Consider the following 8,255-nt stretch of genomic DNA (forward strand, 5'->3'; position numbering starts at 1 on the left):
CTTGGGAGGAGGCGGGGAGAGGGAAGCATAAGACCACGATTCTCTCATTTGTATAAAGGAATATTTTTCATGCCTTATAAATGCAAGCTTGGTCTTGCAAGTGTGGAACATACAGAACTCCCCTCTCCGAGCCCCTGTCCCTCCCTAGGGCACAGAGTGAAGTAGAGGGACCTGAGAAGAAAGTCATCCACAGAAAATCACTCATGAGAGGTGCAGGGAGAAAATCTGTAAACTTGACTTCAGACAAGTCCTGAGAGGGATTTTCTTTCCCCCTGGGTCCTTCCCTTCCTTACAGTTTTCGCCTGATGGGTTCCTCTCCCGAGACCGAAATTCATGCTGTCAGCGCTCTGTCATCCTCCTGGCCTACTGAGTGGAGCTCTCCTCTTAGATGTCCCTCTGGCTCCACCTGCTAGAAAGTCTTTCTCTGTGGGTCCTTCCCTGCCATCCCTGAATGCAGCCTCCCCCACTCCACCCCTACCTGCTGCAGGCCTGGTCCTCTGAGGAGTTTCCAGCCTGAATATAACAGCTGGTGGGTCAGGAAGAGGGTTCCCCTTCTGTTCAAGGTTGAAAAAGGGCAGGGCGGGTGGAGAATTTAGTTGATAGAAGTGCAAGGTGAGGTGAAAGAGCAGGGGAGAGAGGTGCGCGAGACCACGCCTGAGGATGCCATTTCTGCAAATAGATGATGCAGATCCTACTCAACTCCAGGCTTCAAACCCCTGGGAAAAATAGTTGTGAGCTGACCTTGTGATTTACTGACTATGATTTCTTTATTTCCACTCATATATTTCTCATATAGATTTATTTCTAAAATAATCTTCATATAGCTTCCATTAAATAAAATATAACTAGTTATTTGCATAGAAAAAGTAGCTAAAAAGGTAAATAAAATGAAAAATTATTGTTATTTCCAAAAAGATACATCATTGATTTACAAAATTAGATAGATGAAATAATTTTTAATGAAGGTAAGGAAGTTCTCAGCTTGTAGTAAAAATGGTACATTAAATTTTCTGCAAATATACTTTAAAATTAGAAAATCAACTACTTGAAATGGTGAACATAAGGTTTCTTATCTCGATAGAATTGTAAGGCAACCAAGATCATCAATTTTTATACTAAATACCGTAAGGTCTAATTTAATGAGCTAAATATCTATGTCAAAATAGAGTCAACTAGGATGTCCTTATTCTCCTGAGAATTTCAAAATCAAATAGTACACAAACTACACTTTCTAACAACACAGTACAGGTTGAATGTGACTTTTACGAGAAAGGTCATTTAAAGATCACTGGCAAAGAACTTGTTCCCTCAAGACCCACCCAGGCCACAGGCAAGTCCAACCATGTCCCATCTCTCTGTATGCTCTGATGTGGACAGGGACAGGGACGGCCTAAGCCAGGGACTGAGCAGGGTCCCTCCAGTGGACTCATGTGCTGGGCAGGTCCCATTCATTTATCCACTTGCAGCCTCTGAGGCTGTGTCAGGTGACAATCACCGCCAGGCCTCCTAGGGGAACAACCAGAATTCACCCATGTCGAGGCACTGATGGAGGAAGGAGGTGTTTTGATTCCCCGCAGGTGAAGGGCAGTGTGATGACAAAGAAAACGTATATGATCTCGCTTACCCCAAGTCTTAGATAACCTTCATCAGAAAATCTTACCTTCAGCCTCCCAGCCCAACAGAGATCTGAATACCTCTTTTGGTTGTACTGTCCTCTCAGGAACCCTGGTCCCAGGCCCTACTCTCTTGCAAGCACCCTCCTCTCCCCTACCATCCCTGGCACACAGAAATCGTGGAGAAGATGATCTGACCTGTGTTGAGGCCTATAGCCTGGACCCTACAGACAGGTTGACCTAGGTTGAGCCTGGAGACCCAGTCCAGTACCTGTGCAGACTTCTTGCCATAAGCAACAGGGGGCCCCAAGATTCCTAGAAAGGCAGTGCGAATTGCCCCAAGACAGGCCACTGAACTTACCGACGGACCCCTCTCTGCTCTCAAATGCCTGCAACCGGGAGCAGAAACAGCAGAGGCCTTAACTTCCCCTTCTTTATCCTCCAAACAGTGGGGAGACTGGTTTCCAGTCAACATGGAATAACAGGGATCAGACTTACCATCCTGCCTGAAAGAACCAAAACCTCACAAAATATATGAAATAACAATTTTTAAGGCACCAAACATCAGGTAAAGAAGGATAGTAATCAGTGAAAGAGAAAAAAATGAGGTCATTGTGGGGGAAAATAAATTGAGAACTAGGATTGCCACCAATGCACTGCCTTTAGAGAGTTTCTAGGGCCCATTTCAGGGAAGGGGGACCCAGGCAGAGGCTGGGGAACTTCCTGAGCTGAGGAGAGGGAGCTGATAGTCCAGGAGACCAACACAGCCGGAGTTGGCAGGACAGAGTAGCAGAAAGGGGAGAGCTGTGAGAACAGGAAACTCCGGAAAGAACTTCCCATTGAGCTGAATACTGATGGTCTCATGCAGGCAGGGAAACTATACCAGGCTGATGAAAGACTACTTGCAAAGGTCAGAGGTAACTGTGATATTTAACTGTCCTTTCAAGTCAGAAGCAATGATGCAAGATGCATGTCTGTCTACTGATCACAAGAATCTAGATTGGACTCTTGTTCTAAAGAAAGAAAGTCCGTGTTCTGTGTTTCTTGTTCAAAGTGATAAAGACACGTAGGCAGAGGAGGTCTCCTGAGCCAGTCCTTCACTTTCCCTGGTGCTTCCGCACAGGGTCATCTCAACCGTCAGTGAAACCTTAAAGAATCTTCAGAGACAGGGAAAGAACAATCTTTTAACTTCTCTTTACTTGTATCTCTGGATAATTTGAGAAAGGAGATTGGTTGCAAAAGTGCTTTGGAAAGACAATTTAAAATCACATAAGCTTTTTCCAAAAAGTTAGCAGAAATTTTTTCCACTTTTTTTTTCCCCATTGTGCAGAGCTCCCACTCGGGCTCTCTGCCCTTGTGGGGCTCCCTGCATTGCTTCTGGAGGATCACTGCCCTGGGTAAACGCTCAACTTGTGGCAATCCGAGAACTGAGATGGGTTATGAGTGGGTTATAGGAAAATGAGGGGAATGGATCTGGAACTTCTTAGAGCGTTGAAGCGGGTTTCTCTGAAAATAATTAACAACCTCCTTTTGGAGGTTAAGCAAAAGTCGTTGGCCCGTACGGGGATCGAACCCGCGACCTTGGCGTTATTAGCACCACGCTCTAACCAACTGAGCTAACCGGCCCCTGGTCACTTTCAACGTCTTTTCTTTTTTTTTTTTTTTTTTTTTTTTTTTTTTTTTTAACTGTTCAGTTCAAACTAATTGTTAGAGTTATTTGTCTTAGAATTTCTTTGCTGCTTGTCACCCTTAATAAAAAGAACGAGATGCTTTCTCTTACAACAAACACAAAACAAAAGAATTAAAGAACATTGGTTTTAAGTCGCACTCATACACTTGAAGGGGAAACACGCTTTTCAAATTGCGGCTAGTGGCCCGAGAATTCCTGGAAGTATTTGCTGCTCTCTACACGGCTGGTGATCAGCACGTGCAGATAATGAACCTGACGCCCTGAACTACGAGCGAGTCCAGGCTTCGGAAAGGCCGCTCACTAGTAGATAACACTTTGTGTCTGAAGAATATTCCCACAGGTCTGATTCTCAATTGTCCCAGAGTCTCCCAGGTCGCACTTGCCCAGCGCCTCCGGGGTCAGACTTGGTCGCCATTAGGGAGCCTTCCCATTTACCAGCTGCCTCAGATTTCCGGAGTGACCTCAAATTGGAGGTCACTTCAGGAGTCTCGGTACTGTCCAGTTCTAGAAACGTGGCTCTGCCACCGTTCCAGAGGCCATTGAACCAGATTTTTCTGCCTGCCCAACCTTTCTTAGCAGTCTTCGTCCCCCAAAAATGTTAATATTGTTTTCAGTATCTTGTTTATCCTTCCTGAGATTTTAAATGCACATAACACTTACATATATATTTTTTCTCTTTACAGGGAGTGGTATTTTATCCACATTTTTTTGTCTTGCTTTTTTATCTTTTACTTAGAATGTATTTTTGTGATCTTTCCATATCAGAACAGAGAAGTGTTTTTCATCTTCCTTTATCTCTGCATGGTATTCAATTACATGGAATGTACCACAGTTTAACAGACAGTTAGCTTAATCTTCCCCATCCTGCTGTTGCAAACACTGCTCACATCTCATGTGTGTCACGATGCCTTGCAGACATGCTGGAAAATGGCATCAAATAATATGTTCATTGGCAATTTTGATGGACGTCATCTGATTGTGCTGACCCCAGTATTATTTTTATTTCTTTTAACTATATTGAGCACAAATAAATAGGATCCTGGCCACATTCCCTATTCCTTCTTCTTTCTGAATTCCCTGCTACATACTACAGGTCTGAAGCAAAACTAGACAGCCAGTGAAGATGTGGAGGAATTCACAGTGCAGGCATGTTTAATTTGGAAATACCACCTTCTCGCTGGTAGATGAGACTTTGGGGGTGCGGTTAATGGTGTTTGACTAAGGGAAAGTGATAGAATCAGACAGAAGAAGGAGGGGGCTAAGTGGACAGCCAGGGGAAGGGCCAGCAGTGGCTTCCTTTTTTTACATCTCAGAAAGAACAGCATGGACAAAAACACCTGAGGAGAAAGGAGCTAAGACGTGCTGGTGTGTCTGGAGAGTAAGACTGAACTGCAGAGCAATGGGGGAGAGTAGTAGGGGATCAGGCTAGAAGAGAAGAGAATGTGTAGATGATGCTGGACCCTCTAGCAGAATATAATATCTAAATCAGGGTACTTTTGTCGGTAGAGAGAGTGCTGAAAATAATTAATAGTCATTAATTGATCTGCATCAGATGTAAACTAAGAATAACAGGTGATGAATGATCTACCTCAGGTGCAAATTAAGAAGTATTGGGCCAGCTGGTGGCGCAGTGGTCAGGTTCACGTGCACTGCTTCAGTGACCCAGGGTTTACTGGTTTGAATCCTGGGTGCAGACATATGCACCACTTATCAAGCCATGCTGTGGCAGGCATTCCGCATATAAAACAGAGGAAGATGGGCATAGATGTTAGCTCAGGGCCTGTCTTCCTTAGCAAAAGAAAAGAGGAGGATTGCCAGTGGATGTTAGCTCGGAGCTAATCTTCCTGAAAAAAAGAAGAAAGACGTATTATTTATAGACAAAATTAAAGATTTTTGAATTGATTCTAACAAGAATGAGAATCCATGGAAAGATTTTATGCAGAGCAGTCACATAAAGAGAGTTTCAGATGATCTCCCAGTTTCAGGCACTTGGGAGGCATTAGGCAACTACAGCAACAACATGTTACTGCTACGAACAACAAAAAAAATTCTGCCTTCATAGAGGGTGGAAGCAGATATAACTAATAGACATGAGAAAAATGGGAATTTCATAATGTATACAGGACTGTAAATGTGATTGAAAAAATAGAGTTAGGTAGGGGGAACTGTAGTGTTGGGTGAAGGCTGGAATTCTAAACAGTTGTTAGTGTAGGCTTATTAAGGTTTCGGTAACACATTTGACTGGAAGAAGATGGCAGAGAGCACAGCCAGTGCAGAAGTCCAAAGCTGGGTGCTTGCATGGAATGTTTGAGGAATAGCAGGAGGGCCCATGTGGCCAGAGCACAAGTGAGGGAGAGAATAATGGAGATGAGACAGAGAGAAATGGAGGGTTAGAATGTGTAGGACCTTGTAGGAGATCTTGGGAATTTGGCTTCACCTCAAGTACAGTGGGGAGCTATTGGATAATTCTGATTTTAGGAGAGACAAATCTCACTTATGCCTTAAAATAATGTCTTTAGTAACTCTTTTGTGAGTAGAGTCTAGAGGAATGTATTAGACTGAGTTCTCTGGAAAACAGTCTCTGGGGTGTAGTTTTTATGAAGGAAGTTTATTGGGAAGTGTTTCCAAGAACAATATACAGGAGGAATTCAGAGGATAGAAGTATGAACTGGGATGTTATTGCAACAGAGGTGTCAGCCAAGCCCATGGGGAGCTCTGGAGTTGCAATGACCCTTGAGAGTTGTCCTGAATTGAGACACAGGAACTGACTTGTATCCACTCAGAGACCTGTCTTTAGATGTAGGCTGCTCTCAGAGAGAGGGTGTAACCTTAGACAAAGTAGCTTCCTTTAGTTGAAGCAATTCCTGGGAGGAGCTCAGCTTTGAGCTATCAGCAAACAACACTCCAGGCTGCTGGGAGAAATGTGTGCCTTGCATTAGAAAGGAATGTTTTTGGATGGAACATCCATCACAGCCACTCCAGTCCACCACTTGTTCTACTCAGAGCCCCTTCCTTCACATAATGAATTCATCCCCTCTGGGAATATCTTCTCTTGGACTCTGGTTGATCTGGTTGCTCACTTTTCCTGAATGAACCAATAAAAGGCAAATGGCTGCTTGGTCTCCTCCAGAGAGGCAGCATTGGTGTGTATTGTTGGCAGGTTCAGTGTTTGGCAGTGGCAGTGACTTGATCAGCCTTCATGAATGGGAACCCTGGTTATCGGGCCATCCCTGCCACCAGGCTACTCCATTGATGTGACCAATTTGCCAGCACTGGAGCTGCTAATTACTAAGGCTGGCTGACAACAACTGGCAGAATCATTCTGGTTACTTGGTTGTTTAGTGCTTCTGTGGTGGATGCGCTCTGGTGGAGGTTAACGTGTGATAGAAAGATCTTCACACTTTGTGCTCTCTCTGACCAACAAGCCAAACCGTTAGTTGCTATGCATGAGTTCATGTCTATTCTGATATCCGAAAGAAGTAGATGTCTAGATCCACCACCCAAAGCTCTGTCCACTAGGAGGATCCTCCTCTCACTGCTCTCTTTCAGAGATATTACAGGATGGGAAGTGGTGCATCAGCACTTCTCTAATGCTGGTAGCCTGATAGAACTGTGTTAGAGAGATTCATTCAAGAACCTACTTAACACTCCCAATGAGGCACTTTAGTTTTAGGCTTGAAGAAAAAAGACAGGGCTGTTTTTAGGTCTAAGAGGCAAAACAATAAAGAAAGACCCTGAATATTTTTCCTAATGTTTTAAATCGATTCACATTCTTACTAAGTCCAGGCTCATGCCCCAGCAAAAGGGACTTTCTTGTTGAGTTGAACACGAGCCAAAAGGGAGCTACTTATGCGGACTTTGCACTCAAATGAGGATACACATGATGGACTCAGCCATTTGCAAAGAAAGACTGTCCTGCATGGTCTGTGTTCTTGAGTAAAGTATGAGACTAACACACACAACCAAGTCACTATTAAACCTTTCCCTGTGTTCTTCCTCGCCTCCAAAAAATCCCAGTAAATGACTCCACTTATCTAGAGGATGCCGACTCCCTCCTCCTACCGGGAATGGTCTTGGTCAGAGCTCAATGATCTCCACCAGCTGGATGCTGAGCCCTGGGAAATGTCCAGCAAGAACATCTGCAGGTCCAGGTTCCTTGCGAGGACCCCAGCGCACAGACACGCAGGGAAACGCACCCTAACCCCCATCCTAAATCCACCTGGAGCGTCCTGGACTAAGTGGAGCTTCGCTTTGATCCCACTGAAGCTGAACCACTGAGTCCTGGCGCTGCAGGCATAGCGTGAGCGCCCTGAGCCAAGCCTTGGCCTGGAGGGGCGGGTTCAACCCAGGACTCCGCTCCACCCCAGCTTTCCGCAAAAGCGCATCCCAGGAGAAAGCCGTTGATCAAGTTGGCTGCGAACGGAGCTCCTGAGGTCTTCGTGGGGACCAGGCGGTGGGCGCATCCAGACAAGGATTCGTCAAAAGAGGCAGGGTCAGCTGTAGGGTCTGCTCCACTGACATCTCCCTGCAGAATCTTGTTTTATCCATCTCCCTCCCCACGATACCCTATGCCCCAAATGTCAAGAGATGCCTGAAAATATTCGGCAATAAATAAATTGCTGGAGATTGGTGATGTCCACCCAAGTGGCCATCAACACTCGATTTCGGATCTTTTCCTTTTAGAAATCCTGAGATCCCTCAGAGGGACACTTTAGATTTCCAAGAAGACGGAGAAAATCTCCCTCCACATCTGCTTAGGCGCCTCATTCCATTGACACCCGGGTGGACCACGGGCTGGAGATGGACACCTGACGGAACAACCTTCTGTTTTCTAGCCAGCACCCTACTCCCCGCCAGCAAAGAGAGCCAAGTATCCTACTGTAGTGCAATTTTAAATACGACTTAGAGGAAATTTAGGAGAATCTTCAAAAGCAGATGTGTTTGGGCACAGT

At 45.0% G+C, this 8,255-nt stretch overlaps 1 non-coding gene across 1 annotated transcript; it reads right to left on the reverse strand.

Moving 5' to 3' along the window:
• Positions 1 to 3,165: 3,165 nt before the first annotated feature.
• On the reverse strand, positions 3,166 to 3,239 carry TRNAI-AAU (transfer RNA isoleucine (anticodon AAU)). Its single transcript has one exon. It is a non-coding gene; the product is annotated as a tRNA-Ile (tRNA).
• Positions 3,240 to 8,255: the final 5,016 nt, after the last annotated feature.

This window comes from Equus asinus, chromosome 8 (assembly GCF_041296235.1).
Source record: "Equus asinus isolate D_3611 breed Donkey chromosome 8, EquAss-T2T_v2, whole genome shotgun sequence".
Classification (NCBI taxonomy): domain Eukaryota; kingdom Metazoa; phylum Chordata; class Mammalia; order Perissodactyla; family Equidae; genus Equus; species Equus asinus.